Genomic DNA, 19,064 nt, shown 5'->3' on the forward strand with positions numbered 1-19,064 from the left:
TTGAACTTGGCATGGTTTTGAGATTTTTGGAAGTGTTGGAAAGATGTGAAAAGTGGCTCCGTTTTGAAAAGTGATTCTTGGCTAGCTGTGATTTGACTACATTTGTTATTTAAAAGTAAATGGGCCAAGAATGATTTTGAAATAAGGTATTGAGCCTGATTGATTGTGGATATCATCAAGATTGATGAGTTATTGTTTGGTAGGCGTAAGGGCCGGGTTCGTCCCGCTTATGCTGAGAGATTTGATAATTTGACGAGATTGTTGATAAGTCGCTTGTGCCTGGCAAGGACGGTGGTTAATCCTGCTTGTCGAGGTTGTGGCGCCCGCGTAAGGACGGTGGTTAATCCCGCTTACGTGTAGATGTGAGGTCGGAGACAAAGTATCCCGCTCACATCCTTTCGGATCACAAGAGTGTGCAGGCACTGACATCCTGGACCGTGTGGCGGGCACGTTATCCCAGAGGGTTCCCATTTATACGTGACCGAAGGGCAACATTCCCGTGGGAATGTATCAGGTTGGCAATTGAACCGACAATGTGATATCACAGCCAGTAGGACAGGCATTCATCATTTGCATCTATGTGATATTGTTTGGGTGTGCATATTGTATTTGGTTTGCTTATGTGAATACTTATGTTAACTGTTATACTTGTTGTAATTGCTCTTGATTGTATTTGAACTACATTATTTGTGATTGTGTTTGATTGGTTGTCATGTGATGAATTGGTTGATGTTTGAGTTGTTTGGGTCGGGGGCCGTGTTGGATTGGATGGGCTTGAGGCCGTGATTGGTATATTGAGTCCTAGTTCTGTATAAAGTATCTGATCGGTTCAACATAGACTTAATGAACCTATGCTTGGAACGGGATGATCATTTATACCGCGTAGGTAACTGCTTTCATGGTTGCAGTCTAGGAAAAACTTTTCAGACATTTTCTTTAAGAAAGGAAAAAGGTTTTGTTTTAGAATATTTGAGAAACTTAGCAAGTCTTCAAAAAGGAATTTTCTGGATTTCGAATGTGAACCTATGGTTTTTGGAAAGACTCATAAGACGAGCAATGATCACTGAACTCTAAGAATGATTTTATCTTTACGTATCTTGTTATAGTAATTTCTATAATTCTATAGTGAGAACAAGCGAGGACGATGTTCTCACTCCCCTACAGGTTATTCCTTTTCAGGATATGGAAGATGAAGCTTCAGGAGAGTTATGTTTATTTTCTGTTTACTCGGTTTTTTTGTATTGCCGTAGCTATTGTTTTTCCCTCGCCTTTATCTTTATTAAGTCTGTAAGAGGGATAGGAAATTATGATATGTATATTTGTAAACTAGTGTTATGTATATATATAGCTTAAGGTTGTATCTGATTTATATGTACATGTATGTTTATGTTTTCACAAAAAAGAGTTATCGAAAGGTTATGCGGTTTTAAGTTTTAAGCAGGCTCATATTTTAGTGTTAAATATTATAAAAGTCGTGGTAATACTCGAGCTATCAGAGTGGTGCAGCCGGAAGCGTGACATTTTTATAGTTAGGGTGTTACAGTATTCGATCCTGAGATTGAAAGAACTATTTCACGAATAAGGCAAGCTCGGCGTCGGTTAGTCCTCTCTCTGAGGGCGGATCTGAAACGTCATTTGAGGAAGAAACCAGCCCCCGTTCTACTGATTCTGTTGATTTACGTATAGGTGACATGGCAGCACCTAGGAGAGTTACTATCCAGGAGGCTGGAGCCCCTGATTTTACAATGCAACCGTTTCAAGCGCATCATCCAGCGGTGGCTACAGACTTTGAAATAAAGACCGCACTGCTCAATTTGATGCCCAAGTTTCATGGCTTACCTGCTCAAGAGCCTATTAAGCACCTGAGAGATTTTCAAGAAGCCTGTTCTACTGTCAGGCGTGATGGTGCAGATGAAACTTCAATTTTGCTGAAAGCCTTTGATGAGGCGCAGAAGTTGGTGAATTAAAAATTATTAAAATAGTTACGTTGCAAGTATAGTTCTTAACTCACCAAAAATCTGCCTATCAATTTAGAAATATGTCACAGAGAGTTTAAATTAAAAATTACTGGGAGTTGGAGTCCCAGGTCGTCTCCCAACGAGTTGCAGAAAAGTGTGCTATTTTATTAATCAGATGTTCCAAGAAGTTGAGTTAAGTAGAGGGAAAATTAAAAAGAGGAAATTTAAATAATATGAATAAAAGCCTTGACTGGGAGTTGATTAGTTGGAATCTCTATTATTGATGGGATGATTTCAAGATTAATTTATAATTAATGGTTGTTCCGTCTAGTTATCCTTTACTAGGTAAAGGAAAATCAAACAAATTGGAATGCTGGATCTGTTCACGAGTTGCAACCCACTTAGTTCAAAGGGATTGGTGTTAGTGATTAGATAACAATCCAATAGTTAACCCAATTACAATTTTTCTTTCAATCCTTCCAACTCAAGAGTTCCTTTCAATCAATTCCCCATCAAGTGAGGGAACTACTCACTCATTGTAAATAATAAATCCATAACACATGAAAGGGAATTAAAAGAAGACATGATTATTGGAATGGAAAAATAAATTAAAATGGAAGAAATAATCCTTGTATCAAATAATCATGAAAGTATTCAAATGACAAAATTGAACAAAGCAAAGAACATGGAAGAATAAAACCAAGTTAAGAGAACGAACTAGAATAACGAGGTCTTGATAATCCATCTAAGCAAAGGCTAAAAGAATCACCATAAACGCTAAAATCATCCATAAAAACTTCCATACAGTCCTCAATAAGATCATAGAAAAGACTCATCATGCACCTTTGGAAAGTAGCTGGTGCATTGCACAAGCCAAGGGGCATTCTCTTATAAGCATAAGTCCCAAAAGGACATGTAAAAGTAGTCTTTTCCTGATCCTCAGGAGCTATATGAATCTAGAAATAACCTGTGTAACCATCTAAAAAGCAATAATGTGATTTACCTGACAGGCGATCCAGTATTTGATCAATGAATGGAAGTGGGTAGTGATCCTTACGGGTAGCTTGGTTGAGACGCCTGTAATCAATGCAGACTCTCCAAACATTCTGAACTCTAGTTGCTATGAGCTCTCCATGCTCATTCTTCACTGTAGTGACTCCAGACTTCTTGGGCACCACTTGTACTGGGCTTACCCATTCACTGTCTGAAATGGGATATATGATACCTGCTTCCAACAGTCTGGTCACTTCCTTTTTGACAACTTCCAAGATGGTGGGATTCAATCTTCTTTGGGGTTGACGGACAGGTCTTGCTTCCTCTTCTAAAAATATTCTGTGCTCACATACTTGAGGGTTGATGCCTACTATATCTGCCAAGCTCCTCCCAATTGCCTTCTTATGCTTTCTCAGCACATCAAGTAACTGCTCTTCTTGTTGAGAAGTAAGTTCCCTTGCAATGATAACTGGAAACCTCTGCTCATCTTCGAGATAGGCATATTTGAGATGTGGAGGGAGGGGTTTCAATTCTAACTTTTGATCATGGGCAGGCTCTGGATTATTTGGAGCTTGTGAAAATGATGAAGTGCCCTCATTGTCAGTTAAAAGGGTCCCCACACTTGGACCTTGTCCAGTGTGCCTCTCTTCTAACTCTTCCTTGTGAACTTCAGCTACACTTTCATCTATGACATCACACTGGAAGATAGAACGATCTTCTGGGGGATTGTCAATGACTCCATTCAGATTGAAGATTATTATGCGGCCATCTATTTCAAAGGAGTATGTTCCTGAAAAAGCATCCTATTTGAATTTTGATGTCTTCAGGAATGGTCTTCCAAGTAGGATTGATGATGGCTTATCTGAATCATTATGGGGCATCTCCAAAATATAAAAATCAGTGGGAAATGTAAGTCCTTTAATGTTCACCAAAACATCTTCAGCAACTCCAGCCACTGTAATAATACTTTTATCTGCTAACACAAAACGAGCTGCCGACCTTTTTAAGGGAGGGAGCCTCAAAATATCATATATAGACAAAGGCATTATACTGACACATGCTCCTAAATCACACATGCAATCATAAATTACTACACCACCAATCAACCTTTTTGAATATTTCTACCATTTTGGGGTCGGGTTCCAGCTGCTTCCTAGGCTTCCTTGCAAGTTGTGGAAATGGAATAGGAGTGGTGTCTTCTGTGGTGTCTGCGCCTTTTGGTGCTTCCTTCTGTGGTTGAGCTATTTCTTCTTCAGCTATGTCCTGTATGTCCTCTTCCTCTTCAATATCTTCTATTTCTACTACCTCTTCAGCTGAGGTGTGTTCTGGTGGGCTTGGTTCCTCCTGACTCCTCTCTTGCAGTGTGGTTCCAGACCTTAGGGTGATGGCATTAATTCCTCCCTTTGGATTGGGTAATGGTTGAAAGGAGATTCCAGTGGAGCTTGAAGGTTGGTTACTGGAATTTTGCATTGATCCAAGCTGTGACATAAGAGCTTGCAAAGTAGAGGTGAGACCATTCAGACTGGCGTTAATACTATTCATGTTATTTTCCATGGTCTGTTGTCTTCGCTCAAAAGATTGTAGTAGCTCTTCATTAGGAGATAAAGAAGAATGAGTAAATTGAGATGTCTGCTGTTGATTGTTCTGTGGTCCTTGGTTTTGCCTTAGGTAAGGTGCTCTGTAAGGTTGATTCTGCTGCCTGTTGTTGTTATTATTCCACCTCTGATTTCCCTGATTATCTCTGCCTCCTCTGTTATTGTTGTTCCTCCAATTCTGGTTAGAATTGTCCTGCCATCCATGGTTATTATTTCCACTTTGATTGTACCCTTGGTTGGGGAGGTCATAGAAGTTATGAGTGGATGCCACCATGTTGTCTTCTTGTTGGAGCTGCGGGCATTCATCAGTGTAATGGCTGTAATCAGCACAGATTCCGCAAATTCTTTGCGGGACTAATTGTTGGCTTTGCTGTGGCGAAGGAGGTTGAGCTTGCTGAGCTTGTTGTTGATTCAATTGCATCTGCTTCAGCAAGTTGGTCATCTCACATATACTTTGAGTTAGTGCAGTAGTCTCTCTGTTAAAGGATACTTCTGCAACGGCTTTTGAACGGCCTTGCTTTTGCCTGTGGTTCCTAGTAGATTCAGCTAAATCACTGATCAATTGCCAAGCCTCATCAGTGGTCTTGTACTTCTTCATAGACTCATTGCTAGCACTTTCCAATGTAGTCTTATCTTGGGGCCTCATGCCCTGTGTGACATAGCTAAGTAGCACTATCTTGTCAATCCTGTGGTGGGGGCATGCTTCCAGAAGATTATTGAAGCGCTCCCAATATTCAAAGAGAGTCTCATTGTCATCCTGAACAATTGTGGAAATATCCTTCCTCAGTTTATCAGTAACTTCAGATGGAAAGAATTTCTCCAAAAACTCCTTTCTGAGTGTATCCCAGTTGGATATATTTGCCAGAGGTTTAGTGTAGTACCACTCTCTAGCTTTTCCCTCGAGAGAAAACGGGAAAGCTTTCAGCAAAATTGAAGTTTCATCAGTACCATCACGCCTGACAGTAGAACAGGCTGCCTGGAAATCTCTCAAGTGCTTGATAGGCTCTTGAGCAGGTAGGCCATGAAACTTGGGCATCAAATTTAGCAGTGCGGTCTTTATTTCAAAATCTGTAGCTACCGCTGGATGATGCGCTTGAAACGGTTGCATTGTAAAATCAGGGGCTCCTTCCTCCTGGATGGTAACTCTCCTAGCTGCCATGTCTTCTGCACGTAAAACAACCGAATCAGTAGAACGGGGGCTGGTTTCTTCCTCAAGTTCACTCTCAGATCCGCCCTCAGAGCGGACTCACCGATGCTGTTCTCGCCTTATTCGTGAAATAGTCCTTTCAATTTCAGGATCGAATATTAGCAAGCACGGATCAGGAAGTGAACGCGTCATTTGACGGAAGAAACATGCAGCTCATAGTAACAAAATAAAATAAAATGCAAATAAATAAATTCTAATTAATAACTTTAGCACTCTATTGCAACTCCCCGGCAACGGCGCCAAAAATTTGATGAGGCGCAGAAGTTGGTGAATTAAAAATTATTAAAATAGTTACGTTGCAAGTATAGTTCTTAACTCACCAAAAATCTGCCTATCAATTTAGAAATATGTCACAGAGAGTTTAAATTAAAAATTACTGGGAGTTGGAGTCCCAGGTCGTCTCCCAACGAGTTGCAGAAAAGTGTGCTATTTTATTAATCAGATGTTCCAAGAAGTTGAGTTAAGTAGAGGGAAAATTAAAAAGAGAAAATTTAAATAATATGAATAAAAGCCTTGACTGGGAGTTGATTAGTTGGAATCTCTATTATTGATGGGATGATTTCAAGATTAATTTATAATTAGTGGTTGTTCCGTCTAGTTATCCTTTACTAGGTAAAGGAAAATCAAACAAGTTGGAATGCTAGATCTGTTCACGAGTTGCAACCCACTTAGTTCAAAGGGATTGGTGTTAGTGATTAGATAACAATCCAATAGTTAACCCAATTACAATTTTTCTTTCAATCCTTCCAACTCAAGAGTTCCTTTCAATCAACTCCCCATCAAGTGAGGGAACTACTCACTCATTGTAAATAATAAATCCATAACACATGAAAGGGAATTAAAAGAAGACATGATTATTGGAATGGAAAAATAAATTAAAATGGAAGAAATAATCCTTGTATCAAATAATCATGAAAGTATTCAAATGACAAAATTGAACAAAGCAAAGAACATGGAAGAATAAAACCAAGTTAAGAGAACGAACTAGAATGACGAGGTCTTGATGAGGAAAAATAACTCTTCTCAATGTTCCAATGCTAAGATCAATTCCCAAAATTAAAATTCTAAAACCTAGAGAGAAAAACCTAGAGGAGGAAAAACTATATCTAAAACTGTAAACTGTGCAGAATGAATATTCTCCTCTGTTTCTACATATTCTCTGGCTCTAGTCTGTTGTTTCAGGCTGAAAACTGGGTCGAAATAAGATCCAAAATCGCCCCCAGCGAAGTCTGCAGATTATGCAGATCGCACATGTTACGCGATCGCGTCATCCATGCAGACGCGTCATTCGCGCTTTTCCTTGCCACACGTTCGCGTCGTCCACGCTATCGCGTCGCCTGAGCTTTTCCAATCCGCGCGGCCGCGTGAACCATGTGGCCACGTCACTGCGATTTGCTCTTCTTTCCGCGGTCGCGTGAGCCATGCGACCGCGTTACTTCTCGCTGGTTATCTCCTCAAATTCTTGTGTTCCTTCCATTTTTGCTAGCTTCCTTTCCAATCTCCAACTCATTCATGCCCTATAAAGTCTGAAACACTCAACACACAGATCACGGCATCGAATGGAATAAAGGGGAATTAAAAATACATAATTAAAGTTTCTAGGAAGCAGTTTTCAAACATGTTATAAATTCATGAAGGGATTATAATTTCATGCTAATTTAATGAATAAGTGGGTAAGGATCATGATAAAACCACACAATTAAACACAATATAAACCATAAAATAGTGGTTTATCAGCCTTCCCATTTTCTCTTGAGGAAAAGGCAAGAGAGTGGTACTACACTCAACCTGCTGCAACTGTATCCAACTGGGATACACTCAGAAGAGAATTTTTGGAAAAGTTCTTTCCAGATGAAGTTACTGATAAACTGAGGAAGGATATTTCCATGATTGTTCAGGATGAATCTGAAACTCTCTATGAGTACTGGGAGCGTTTCAATAATCTTCTGGAAGCTTGCCCCCACCATATGATTGACAAGATAGTGTTACTCGGCTACGTCACACAGGGCATGAGGCCCCAAGATAAGACCACATTGGAAAGTGCTAGCAATGGGTCTATAAAAAAGTACAAGACCACTGATGAGGCATGGCAATTGATTAGCAACTTAGCTAAATCTACTAGGAACCACAGGCAGAAACAAGGCCATACAAAAGCCATTGTAGAAGTATCCTCTAGCAGAGAGACTGCTGCTTTAACTCAGAGTATCTGTGAAATGACCAACTTGCTGAAGCAGATGCAATTGAACCAGGAATAAGTTCAGCAAGCTCAACCTTATCCACCACAGCAAAACCAACAGTTAGTCCCACAGAGAGTTTGCGGAATCTGTACTGATTATAGCCACTATACTGATGAATGTCCGTAGCTCTAGCAGGAAGATAACACCGTGGCAGCCACTCATAACTTCTATGACCGCCCCAACCAAGGGTACAATCAAAGTGGCAATTACAACCATGTATGGCAGGACAATTCTAACCAGGATTGGAGGGACAACAACAACAGAGGAGGCAGAGATAATCAGGGAAATCAGAGGTGGAATAACAACAACAACAGGCAGCAGAACTAGTACCAGCCTTACAGAGCACCTCACCTGAGGCAATCCCAAGGACCACAGAATACCCAACAGCATACCTCTCAAATTACTTATCCTTCTTCTTCTGCTAATGATGACTTACTACAATCTATTGATCGGAGACAGCAGACTATAGAAAGTAATATTAATGCCACCCTGAATGGTCTGAACGCTACTTTGCAAGCTCTTGTCTCCCAGATTGGATCAATGAATAACTCCAATAACCAACCTTTGAGCTCTAGTGGAATTCCCTCTCAACCATTACCCAATCCCAAGGGCGGTATTAATGCCATCACCCTAAGGTCCAGAACCACACTGCAGGAGAGGAACCAGAAGGAGCCAAGCCCACCAGAACACGCCTCAGCTGAAGAGGTAGTGGAAATAGAAGATGTTGAAGAGGAAGAAGACATACAGGACATAGCTGAAAAAGAAGAAGCTCAACCATAGGAGGAAGCATCAAAAGGCGCAGACACTGCAGAAGACACCACTCCTATTCCATTTCTACAACTTGCAAGGAAGCCCAGGAAGCAGCTGGAACCTGATCCAAAAATGGTAGAGATATTCAAAAAGGTTGAGATAACTGTTCCTCTATTTGATGTTATTCAACAGGTACCTAAGTATGCAAAGTTTCTAAAAGATTTATGTATATATAAAGATAAAATTAATGAATTAGAAACTATTCCTTTAGGAAGTTCCATATCTGCTTTAATGGGTGGTTTACCTGAAAAGTGTAGTGACCCAGGTCCTTGTATGGTTAATTGTACTATTGTTGGTGTAGTATTTTCTGATTGCATATGTGATTTAGGAGCATGTGTGAGTATAATGCCTTTGTCTATATATGATGTTTTGAGGCTCCCTCCCTTAAAAAGGTCGGTAGCTCGTTTTGTGTTAGCAGATAAAAGTATTATTACAGTGGTTGGAGTTGCTGAAGATGTATTAGTGGGCATTAAGGGACTCACATTCCCCATTGATTTTTATATCCTGGAAATGCCCCAAAATGACTCAGAGAAGCCATCATCAATCCTACTGGGAAGGCCATTCCTGAAGACCTCAAAGTTTAAATTAGATGCATTTTTAGGAACATACTCTTTTGAAATAGATGGCAGAGTAGTAATCTTCAATCTGAATGGAGTTATGAAGCATCCTCCGGAGGATCACTCTATCCTCTAGTGTGACATTATAGATGAGACTATGGCTGAAGTTCACCATGAGGAATTTGAAGAGAAGTACATGGGACAAGGTCCAAGTGTGGGGATATTCTCGGAGGACAATGACAGTGCTTTGCCATTGTTACCAGCTCCAGACAACCCAGAGCCTGACCATGATTAGAAGTTAGAGCTAAAACCCCTTCCTCCACACCTCAAATATGCTTACCCTGAAGACAAGCAGATGTTTCCAGTTATCATTGCAAGGGAGCTCACTTCTCAACAAGAAGAGCAGTTACTTGGTGTGCTGAGGAGGCACAAGAAGGCAATTGGTTGGAGTTTGGCAGAAATAGTAGGCATAAACCCTCAAGTCTGTGAGCATAGAATATTTTTAGAAGATGGAGCAAGACCTGTCCGTCAACCCCAGAGGAGACTGAACCCCACTATCTTATAGGTTGTCAAAAAGGAAGTGACTAGACTACTAGAGGCAGATATCATCTATCCCATCTCAGACAGTGAATGGGTAAGCCCAGTACAAGTGGTGCCAAAGAAGTCTGGAGTCACTGTAGTGAAGAATGAGCATGGAGAGCTCCTGACAACCAGAGTTCAAAACGCCTGGAGGGTCTGCATTGACTACAGACGCCTCAACCAAGCAACCCGTAAGGATCACTATCCTCTTCCATTCATTGATCAAATGCTGGATCGCCTGTCAGGTAAATCACATTATTATTTTTTATATGGTTACACATGTTATTTCCAGATTCATATAGCTCCTGAGGATCAGGAAAAGACCACTTTTACGTGTCCTTTTGGGACTTATGCTTACAAGAGAATGCCCTTTGGCTTGTGCAATGCACCAGCTACTTTTCAAAGGTGTATGATGAGTCTTTTCTCTGATCTTATTGAGGACTGTATGGAAGTTTTTATGGATGATTTTAGTGTATACGGCGATTCCTTTAGCCTTTGCTTGGATGGATTATCTAGAGTATTAGATAGATGTGTCAGTACAAACTTTGTATTAAATTTTGAGAAATGTCACTTTATGGTAAAACAAGGTATTGTATTAGGACATGTTGTGTCTAATACCGGCATTTCTGTAGATCCAGCAAAGGTGGATGTCATTTCTAGTTTACCTTACCCCTCTTCTGTGAGGGAAGTCCGTTCGTTTCTTGGCCATGCAGGTTTCTACAGGAGATTCATTAAGGACTTTAGTAAGGTATCACTTCCCTTATCCAGACTACTACAGAAAGATATTGAGTTCGAGTTCAGTGAAAATTGCAAACAAGCATTTGATAAGCTGAAGACCGCCCTGACTCAAGCTCCAATTGTGAGAGGACCAGACTGGAGCCAACCATTTGAAATAATGTGTGATGCTTCCAACCATGCCTAGGAGCAGCACTAGCTCAGCGTGAAGGTAAGGATCCTTTTGTTATTGCTTATGCATCTAAAACTTTAGATGCCGCTCAGTCCAATTACGCTACTACTGAGAAAGAGCTTCTTGCTATTGTTTTTGCTCTGGATAAATTCCGAGCCTATTTACTTGGTACTAAAGTAATAGTATATTCAGACCACGCAGCTCTAAAGTATTTATTAGCTAAGAAGGAGTCCAAACCAAGGCTTATACGTTGGATACTGCTATTACAAGAATTTGATTTGGAAATTAAGGACAGGAGTGGTAACCAGAATTTAGTGGCCGACCACTTGAGTCGCCTTGAGCATATCACAGATGACTCCACTCCTATAGCTGATAATTTCCCATTTGATAACCTACAAGCAATATCTGAGATAGTCCCTTGGTATGCACCTGTAGCTAATTATCTAGTTAGCCGCACCTTTCCTCCAAACTTTTCTAAGCATCAAAGAGACAAGCTGAAAAGCGAGTCTAAATTTTATATATGGGATGACCCATATTTATGGAGATGTGGCACTGACCAGGTAATTAGACGGTATGTGCCTCAATCAGAATTCCAGTCCATCTTAGAGGCCTGTCACTCATCTGAGAGTGGAGGACATTTTGGCCCTCAAAGAACTGCTAGAAAAATCTTAGACTGTGGATTTTGGTGGCCTACTCTTTTTAGAGACGCTGCTGAATTTTGTAGATCTTGTTTCCCATGTCAGAAATTTGGTAATATATCCAGGAGGGATGAGATGCCTCAACAAATTATGCTTTTCTGTGAAATTTTTTATGTTTGGGGCATTGACTTCATGGTCCATTTCCAAATTCTAATGGTTATTTTTATATATTGTTAGCTGTAGATTATGTTTCCAAATGGGTGGAAGCAATTCCTACCCACACTGATGATGCTAACACTGTTGTTTTCTTTGTGAGAAACCACATTATTTGTCGCTTTGGATCACCACGAGCAATCGTGAGCAATCAAGGCACCCATTTTTGTAACAGGAGACTAACCGGATTAATGAAGAAGCATGGGATAATTCATAAGGTTGCAACAGCATACCACCCTCAGACTAATGGGCAAGCCGAGGTGTCAAACAGAGAAATAAAGCGTATCTTGCAGAAGATAGTCAAACCTCATAGAAGAGACTGGAGCACCAGGCTACAAGATGCACTCTGGGCATACAGAACAGCATACAAAGCACCCATTGGGATGAGTCCTTTCCACTTAGTTTATGAAAAAGCTTGTCATCTCCCTGTTGAAGTAGAGCACAAAGCCTTCTGAGCAGTAAAGGAGTGCAACATGGGAATTGAGAAAGCCGGAGTTGAAAAGAAATTGCAACTGCAAGAATTGAAAAGCCTTCGCCTGGAAGCTTATGAGAACTCAAGACTATACAAGGAGAAGATGAAGGCTGTACATGATCAGCACATCAGGAGGAAAGAGTTCCAACCTGGGGATTTAGTCCTCCTTTACAAATCTCGACTGGGGCTCATGCCGGGCAAGTTGAGATCAGGATGGGAAGGTCCATACAGAGTAGAGAAGGCTGAACCGTACGGAGTTTATCACCTAAGCCATCCTTCAAGCTCTGAACTTATCAAAGTTAATGGACATTGATAAACCACTATTTTATGGTTTATCTTGTGCTCAATTGAGTGGTTTTTATCAACTCTTTGCCCACTTATTCATACTATTTACATGGTTTTACATTTGCCTTCCTAATTATGTGCTTTGATTGAAAACATGCTTCTTTGGCCTTAAGTTCCCTATGTTTAAATCCTTTCTTATTACCATTAGATGTCTTGATATGTGTATTAAGTGATTTCAGAGATTATAGGGCAGGAATGGCTCAGAGGATGGAAAGGAAGCATGCAAAATTGGAAGGAATACAAGAAGTTGGGGAAATTGCTAAGTTGTCCAGCCTGACCTCTTTGCACTCAAACGGCTATAACATTAGCTACAGAGGTCTAAATGACACGGTTCCAGTTGCGTTGGAAGCTAACGTCCAGTCGCACGATCGTGTGAGAGGGGTAGGAGAGGGGGTGACGCAATCGTGTGGGTCGCGCGATCGCATGAAAGGGGTGGAAGAGGGGATGACGCGGTCGCATGGGACGCGCGATCGCGTCGCTGGACATTGTGCTAAACGCACGACTCCAGCACCGTTTCAGCGCAACTCTCTGTCTCGTCCTAGGGTGTTGTGCAATCCATGCAACGCGATCGCGTCGCTCATGCGGTCGCGTGGGATTGGTTTTGTGCAAGTGACGCGATCGCATGGGGCATGCAATCGCATGGGCCAATTTGTGCAAAACGCACAAGGGCCGCACGATTCCAGCCTAACTCTCTGGATGTTGTGCCATTTTGACGTTAGGATTTTTGACGCCGATCTCTAAGGCACGCGGCCGCGTGGATGACGCGGTCGCGTCGGTAGTGTATTCGCAGTATGACGCGATCGCATGGGGCATGCGGTCGCGTCATGCATCCCCCCCTTTTTTTTTTAACTGAATGCAGGATGCAATGCTTAATGTGAATGCTATGCATGATTCCAGGTTCAATAAAATAAAAATAAAATTCAAAAACAAACAAAATGAAATAAAATCAAAATTGCAAAAGGAACGATCATACCATGGTGGGTTGTCTCCCACCTAGCACTTTTAGTTAAAGTCCTTAAGTTGGACATTGTAGGAGCTTCCTGTTATGGCGGCTTATGTTTAAATTCGTCCAAAAATCTCCACCGGTGCTTGGAGTGCCAATAGCCTCCGGGGTCCCAAACTAGGCATGTAAAGCTTCTGAGCAGCTTCAGACAAATTTTCAGGCTCCGGGAGTGTCGAATGTCAGAATAGATTCCAGGATCCCAAGCTTTGCTATTAAATCCGCCTCCGTCTTGATCTACATATTTCCATCTGGGCGGTTTAAAGAGTAGAATCTCACCATGGTGACCAAACGTTCTCCGTGTTCCATGCAATTGAGCATGATACCAATCCGTGTACTTCGAGGTGAAGCGTGGAACCTTATTGAACCTTGTGCACCAGCTCTGAGTACGAGCCATTTCCCTCTTACTCTTAAAGCCGCAAAGAGCTCTAAGCTGGCCATCTGTTTCAAGTAAACCATATTCAAGTGAATAAGCAAAGTTAAAGGTTAATGATTGTACCCACTTGAAGCTTGTATTAGGTGGCAATGGCCTTGGGGTAGGTATTTCTGGTGGTTCTGTAAGTTCTACTCCCTTGTGCTCTTCTGTGAATTTCTCCACTTCCTTGCAAGGTTCTACAATTGTATCTGTGTCCTGGTCAAAGTCTTCTATGTCTTCTTCATCACTTGAGTCATAGATTGGAGGTTGAGAGAAATTTACCTCCGCATCATCTTCATATTCACTTAGGGAAGATTCTTCGATCTCAGAGAATTCACTTGCGGATGCAAGTTCATTACTAAGAGAATTTGACTTGTGACTATCATTATCAAGGGAATTTGTGTCCTGGGTTATTCCATCTGATTTGTCATAAACAACTTTCCATGGAGATTGTACAATATCCTCCTTAGCATCAACTGTAGCGTCCTTGACGGAGTTCTCCTCAGTTCTGGATTCCCATGGAGGTTCAGCATCTCCTAGATCTTCAACCAACTCTTCTTCTTGAACAATGACAGCTTCTTCTACTTGTTCTAGTACGAATTCGTTCTCTGTCTTGTCCACTGGAGTTTCTGGTATCTCCTTTATGTTACGCTCTTTGTTAGACTGTTCACATGGGGCTGTGGCTGATCCTTTTGTATTTGAGCGTCTAGAAACCCATTGAATTACTACTTGCTCCAGTTGTCGAATGGTTGTTTGAAATTTATTTACTATTTCCGTTATGCGAACCTCTGTTTCTCGGGTTGCTGGACTTGGACATGATACAAAGGAAAGTGGTGGTGACTGGGAGTGATTGGATTGGTACTGGGGTAAGGAAGGATCATATGGTGGCGAATGGTGAAGAGAAGCTTGTGAATGTGGTGGTTCGAGGTTATGTTGAAAGGATGGTTTATATGCACGGGTGGGGCTTGTTGATAGTTACAAGGTTGTCCACCATATCTTTCAGCTGGGTATGCATGGTAGAATGGTCTTTGTCCAGGATATCTCGGAGGGTGTTGCTACCTAAAGGGTTGATTAGATCCTCTTGGCTCCATCCATCCTTGATTGGTCTGACCTTGATGCATATTCCTGCTATAACTTCTATTTCCTTCAACAAAGTTAGAACCAAACTCAAAGCGAGAGGGGTGAGAATTCATGGTAGCAAATAAAGATGAAAAGGAAAAACAAAAATAAATAAACAAGCAAAAGAAAAATATTTACAATAACCAATAATAAGGCACACGTTAGTAGTTCCCCGGCAACGGCGCCATTTTGACGTTAGGATTTTTGCCAGTAAAGAAGTTCATAAAAACAGTCGCATTGTAGATATAGTCTCTAAACCGACAGAAATCCCTTCGTACAAACGTTTTTGGGTGTCACAAGTAACAAACCCCTTTTAAAATTGTTAACCGAGTATTCAAACCTCGGGTCGTCTTCTCAAGGAACTGCAGGGAAGTATGTTCTTATTATTGGTTATGGAGGTTGTAAAATCGGGGTTGAGAGTGAAGAGTAGATATGACAAATAATTTAAATGGCAATTCAAATAAATAAATACTGTAAAGCAACTTTTGGCAAGGTAAGAGAAATTGGAAGTCCAACTTAGTTATCTCTCTCAACAATAATGAAAGTTGAATCTAAATTCCACTTAGTTAACCTTTACTAAAGTAAAGGAAAGTCAAGGGACTAATTAGTTTGACCTTCGAATCCTATTTATTTCCTAAGAAAAAGTTGGGATTATTGAAGTTCAGTTCAATTAGCAAGATAACGATTATCAATTATGCTGAGTTTAATAATGTTGAGTTACTGATTTCTTAACCAAGACCAAAAAGGGAAAAGTAAAATTGTTGGAATAAAAATGTCCTTCGATGGAAAGCAATGGTAACACAGATTAAGGAGAAAGCAATCAATAACTGAAATACCTCAAATAATCATTAATTCAAATCATAACATGGAAAGGGTTCATAAGTCAAGTTGGCAACATTTATAGGTACGAATAAAAGCATTAAAATAAATATTAAACCTGGATAGAGAGTCACTCTTAAAAACTAAGAGAAGTCCTAAATCCTAATCCTAATCCTAAGTGAGAGAGAGAGGAGAGAACCTCTCTCAAACTAAATCTAAATCATGGAAAGTGAAAATTAGCGAGCTCTCTCTGAATGGATGCGTTCCCTCACTTTATAACCTCTGGTCTATGCCTTCTGGACTTGGATCTGGGCCAAAAAGGACTTCATAATTCGCTATGAGCGTTTTCTGCAATTTCTGGTGCGTGGCCTCTATCACGCGTCCGCGTGGGTCACGCGGTCGCATCATTCGGAGCATTTCCTTGCCACGCGGTCGCGTCAGTCATGCGACCGCGTCATGTGCGTTCTGTTTAAGGCGCGCGGTCGCGTCAGTCATGCAGCCGCGTCGCTGCTGATTCGCGCTTGGCACGCGATCGCTTCGTCCATGTGATCGCGTGGATGCCAGTTTCTTCAGAAGCTCCGTTTTGTGCTTTCCTTTCATTTTTGTATGTTTCCTTTTCCATCCGTTAAGTCATTCTGCCTTAGAAAATCTGAAACTACTCAACACACTAATCACGGCATCGAATGGAAATAAAGGTAATTAAAATAATTAATTTTAAAGCTTAGGAAACATGTTTTTCACATGCATCACATAATAAGGAAGGGAAAGTAAAACCATGCAATTAATATGAATAAGTGGGTGAAGGATTGAATAATTCACTCAAATTAAGCACAAAATATATCATAAAATATGGGTTTATCATTGCCCTGACTCTAGACGACGCGGTCGCATGATCAACGTGGACGCGTCGCAGTGACAAAAAATCAGCGTGTTTGAATTCGCAACCAGCAAATTCTAGGCTGTTTCCGACCCAGTTTGCGGCCCAGAAAACACAGATTAGAGGCTATAAAGTGGGGGAATGCATCCATTCATCGAAAAAGCTCTCACAATTCACAATTTTAGGAGTAGATGTAGTTTTTAGAGAGAGAGGTTCTCTCCTCTCTCTTAGGATTTAGTTTTAGGATTTAGGATTATTTCTTCTTCATCACAAGTTCAATGTTCCTTTTATTTATTTTTCTAATTTAATTTATGAACTCTTCCATGTTACATTTGATATCTTTATTAGTGCTAATTGAGGTATTTCAGATTATGATTGTTCTCTCTTTTATTTATGATATAAATAATTTGAATTTTTCCTTTTGGCTTTGGTTAAATCATTGGAGACTCTTGAGTTATCAAACTCATTGTTAATTGAAAATTGGAATTCTTCAAGAATTAATTCAGGTTCCAATAACTCTAACTTTTCCCAAGGAAAGACTAGGACTTGAGGAATCAGAATTAATTCATCCACTTAACTTACCTTCATAGTTAGAGGTTAACAAAGTGGGAGAAAAATCCAATTCTCATTACAATTGATAAGGAAGATAGGACTTCCAGTTTTCATACCTTGCCAAAAGTTTTATTATCTATTTAATTTAATACAATTTACTTTTTTGCCATTTACTATTCTCGCTTTTTATCTTATACATTAAAAACCCCCCAATTTACAAACTCATAACCAATAATAAGAACATACCTCCCTGCAATTCCTTGAGAAGACGACCCGAGGTTTAAATACTCGGTTATCAATTTTAAAGGGGTTTGTTACTTGTGACAACCAAAACGTTTGTACGAAGGGATTTCTGTTGGTTTAGATACTATATCTACAACACGACTATTTTTATAAATTCTTTACTAGCAAAAATCTTAACGTCAGGCATCGTTTAAAGCTGTACCATGGCGAGTAGCTGAAGAAAAACAAGGAGCTCGAGAACTTCCTCTTGGAAGATCTCCACATAGCCGAAGACTGAGCTAGTGGAGCGTCCAACTTACGAACGTTAAAGCAAAGTGCTAGGTGGGAGACAACCCACCATGGTATGATCGTTCTCTTCTTTATTTTTAATTTTCTTATTCAATAACTCTTCTCCTTATTAGTACATTTCGTGCATCTGCATTTACATACCCTCAAAAAAAAAAAAGTTACGCGACGCGACCGCATCATTGACGCGTCCGCGTCGCAAGGAGATAGGAGAAAATAATAAACGAACAGAGAGTCACGCAGGAGCGTGGCTGGAGGCGTGCCAATGGCACAAACTGCCTCACGCGACCGCATTGCCGACGCGTCCGCGTCGAGTGGGAATACTGGCCTCCAACGCGACCGCATGCCCCACGCGGCCGCGTGACCTGGATTTCAACGTAACAAGGGTGCACGACCGAAAATTGTGCTAGAGTGGTGCTGGATTGGTGCTGAGCGCATAATCCTTCCCACGTGACAGCGTGAGCGACGCGACCGTGTCATATCCTTCTAAAAGCCCACTCACACGATTGCATACCCCACGCGATCGTGTCACCCAAAATTTGGCACTAATATGATTTTGAACAGAGAGTTGTGCGAGCGCGAGGCTGCCCTCGCGCCATTAGCCTAAAACGGGTCACGCGACTGCGTGACTGACGTGACCGCGTCAATAAGTTTAAGCGCAAGTCGTGCGATCGCTTGCCTCACGCGACCGCGTTGATTGCGCCGCACAGTTTTCCTGATTTGCCAATTATCTTATATTTTTCTACCCAAATCCTATTCTCTCTTTTCCCTCCTTATTTCTTTTTCTTCCCTTCCCCCATTCGTCCTTCTTTCTCACTTTTTACACTCTCTCTCTCTCACCCCCATTAACAAGGTTTTTCCTTTTCTCCTTCCCTCCTTACTTTTCTCTTATTCTTCTTATTTTTATATGTTATCTTCTTTTCTTTTCATTTTACCTTCACTATTCATATTTTCTTTTTCCTTTCTTTTTGGTGTTATAAATTTATGTGAGTCATTATATGCTTGTGGATTGTTATAAATTTGTTTGACAATTATATATTACTTTTTTAAGGGATGCTTGCATGTTCAAATTCATGCTTTCAATAACTTAACTATCATGCATGCTATGTGTTTGTGAAAAGGCCCATATGGCATTAAGCATTTTTTTTCTACTTTATTCTACTTTTCAATGCTTGCTTTTCACAAAACCCTTTTTATATTTTATTAATTTAATATAATTGTTATTACAAACAAATTGTTAGTT

At 40.7% G+C, this 19,064-nt stretch overlaps 2 non-coding genes across 2 annotated transcripts; one reads left to right on the forward strand and one right to left on the reverse strand.

Moving 5' to 3' along the window:
* The first annotated feature begins 5,229 nt into the window (after positions 1 to 5,229).
* Positions 5,230 to 5,336, forward strand: LOC148579632 (small nucleolar RNA R71). Its single transcript, XR_015895631.1, has one exon. It is a non-coding gene; the product is annotated as a small nucleolar RNA R71 (small nucleolar RNA).
* Positions 5,337 to 7,618: 2,282 nt separating this feature from the next.
* LOC148579633 (small nucleolar RNA R71) lies at positions 7,619 to 7,726 on the reverse strand. The gene has a single exon (XR_015896125.1). It is a non-coding gene; the product is annotated as a small nucleolar RNA R71 (small nucleolar RNA).
* Between the last annotated feature and the right edge of the window lie 11,338 nt (positions 7,727 to 19,064).

The sequence above is a fragment of the Arachis ipaensis genome, chromosome B10, assembly GCF_059453495.1.
Source record: "Arachis ipaensis isolate K30076 ecotype BB chromosome B10, ASM5945349v1, whole genome shotgun sequence".
Classification (NCBI taxonomy): domain Eukaryota; kingdom Viridiplantae; phylum Streptophyta; class Magnoliopsida; order Fabales; family Fabaceae; genus Arachis; species Arachis ipaensis.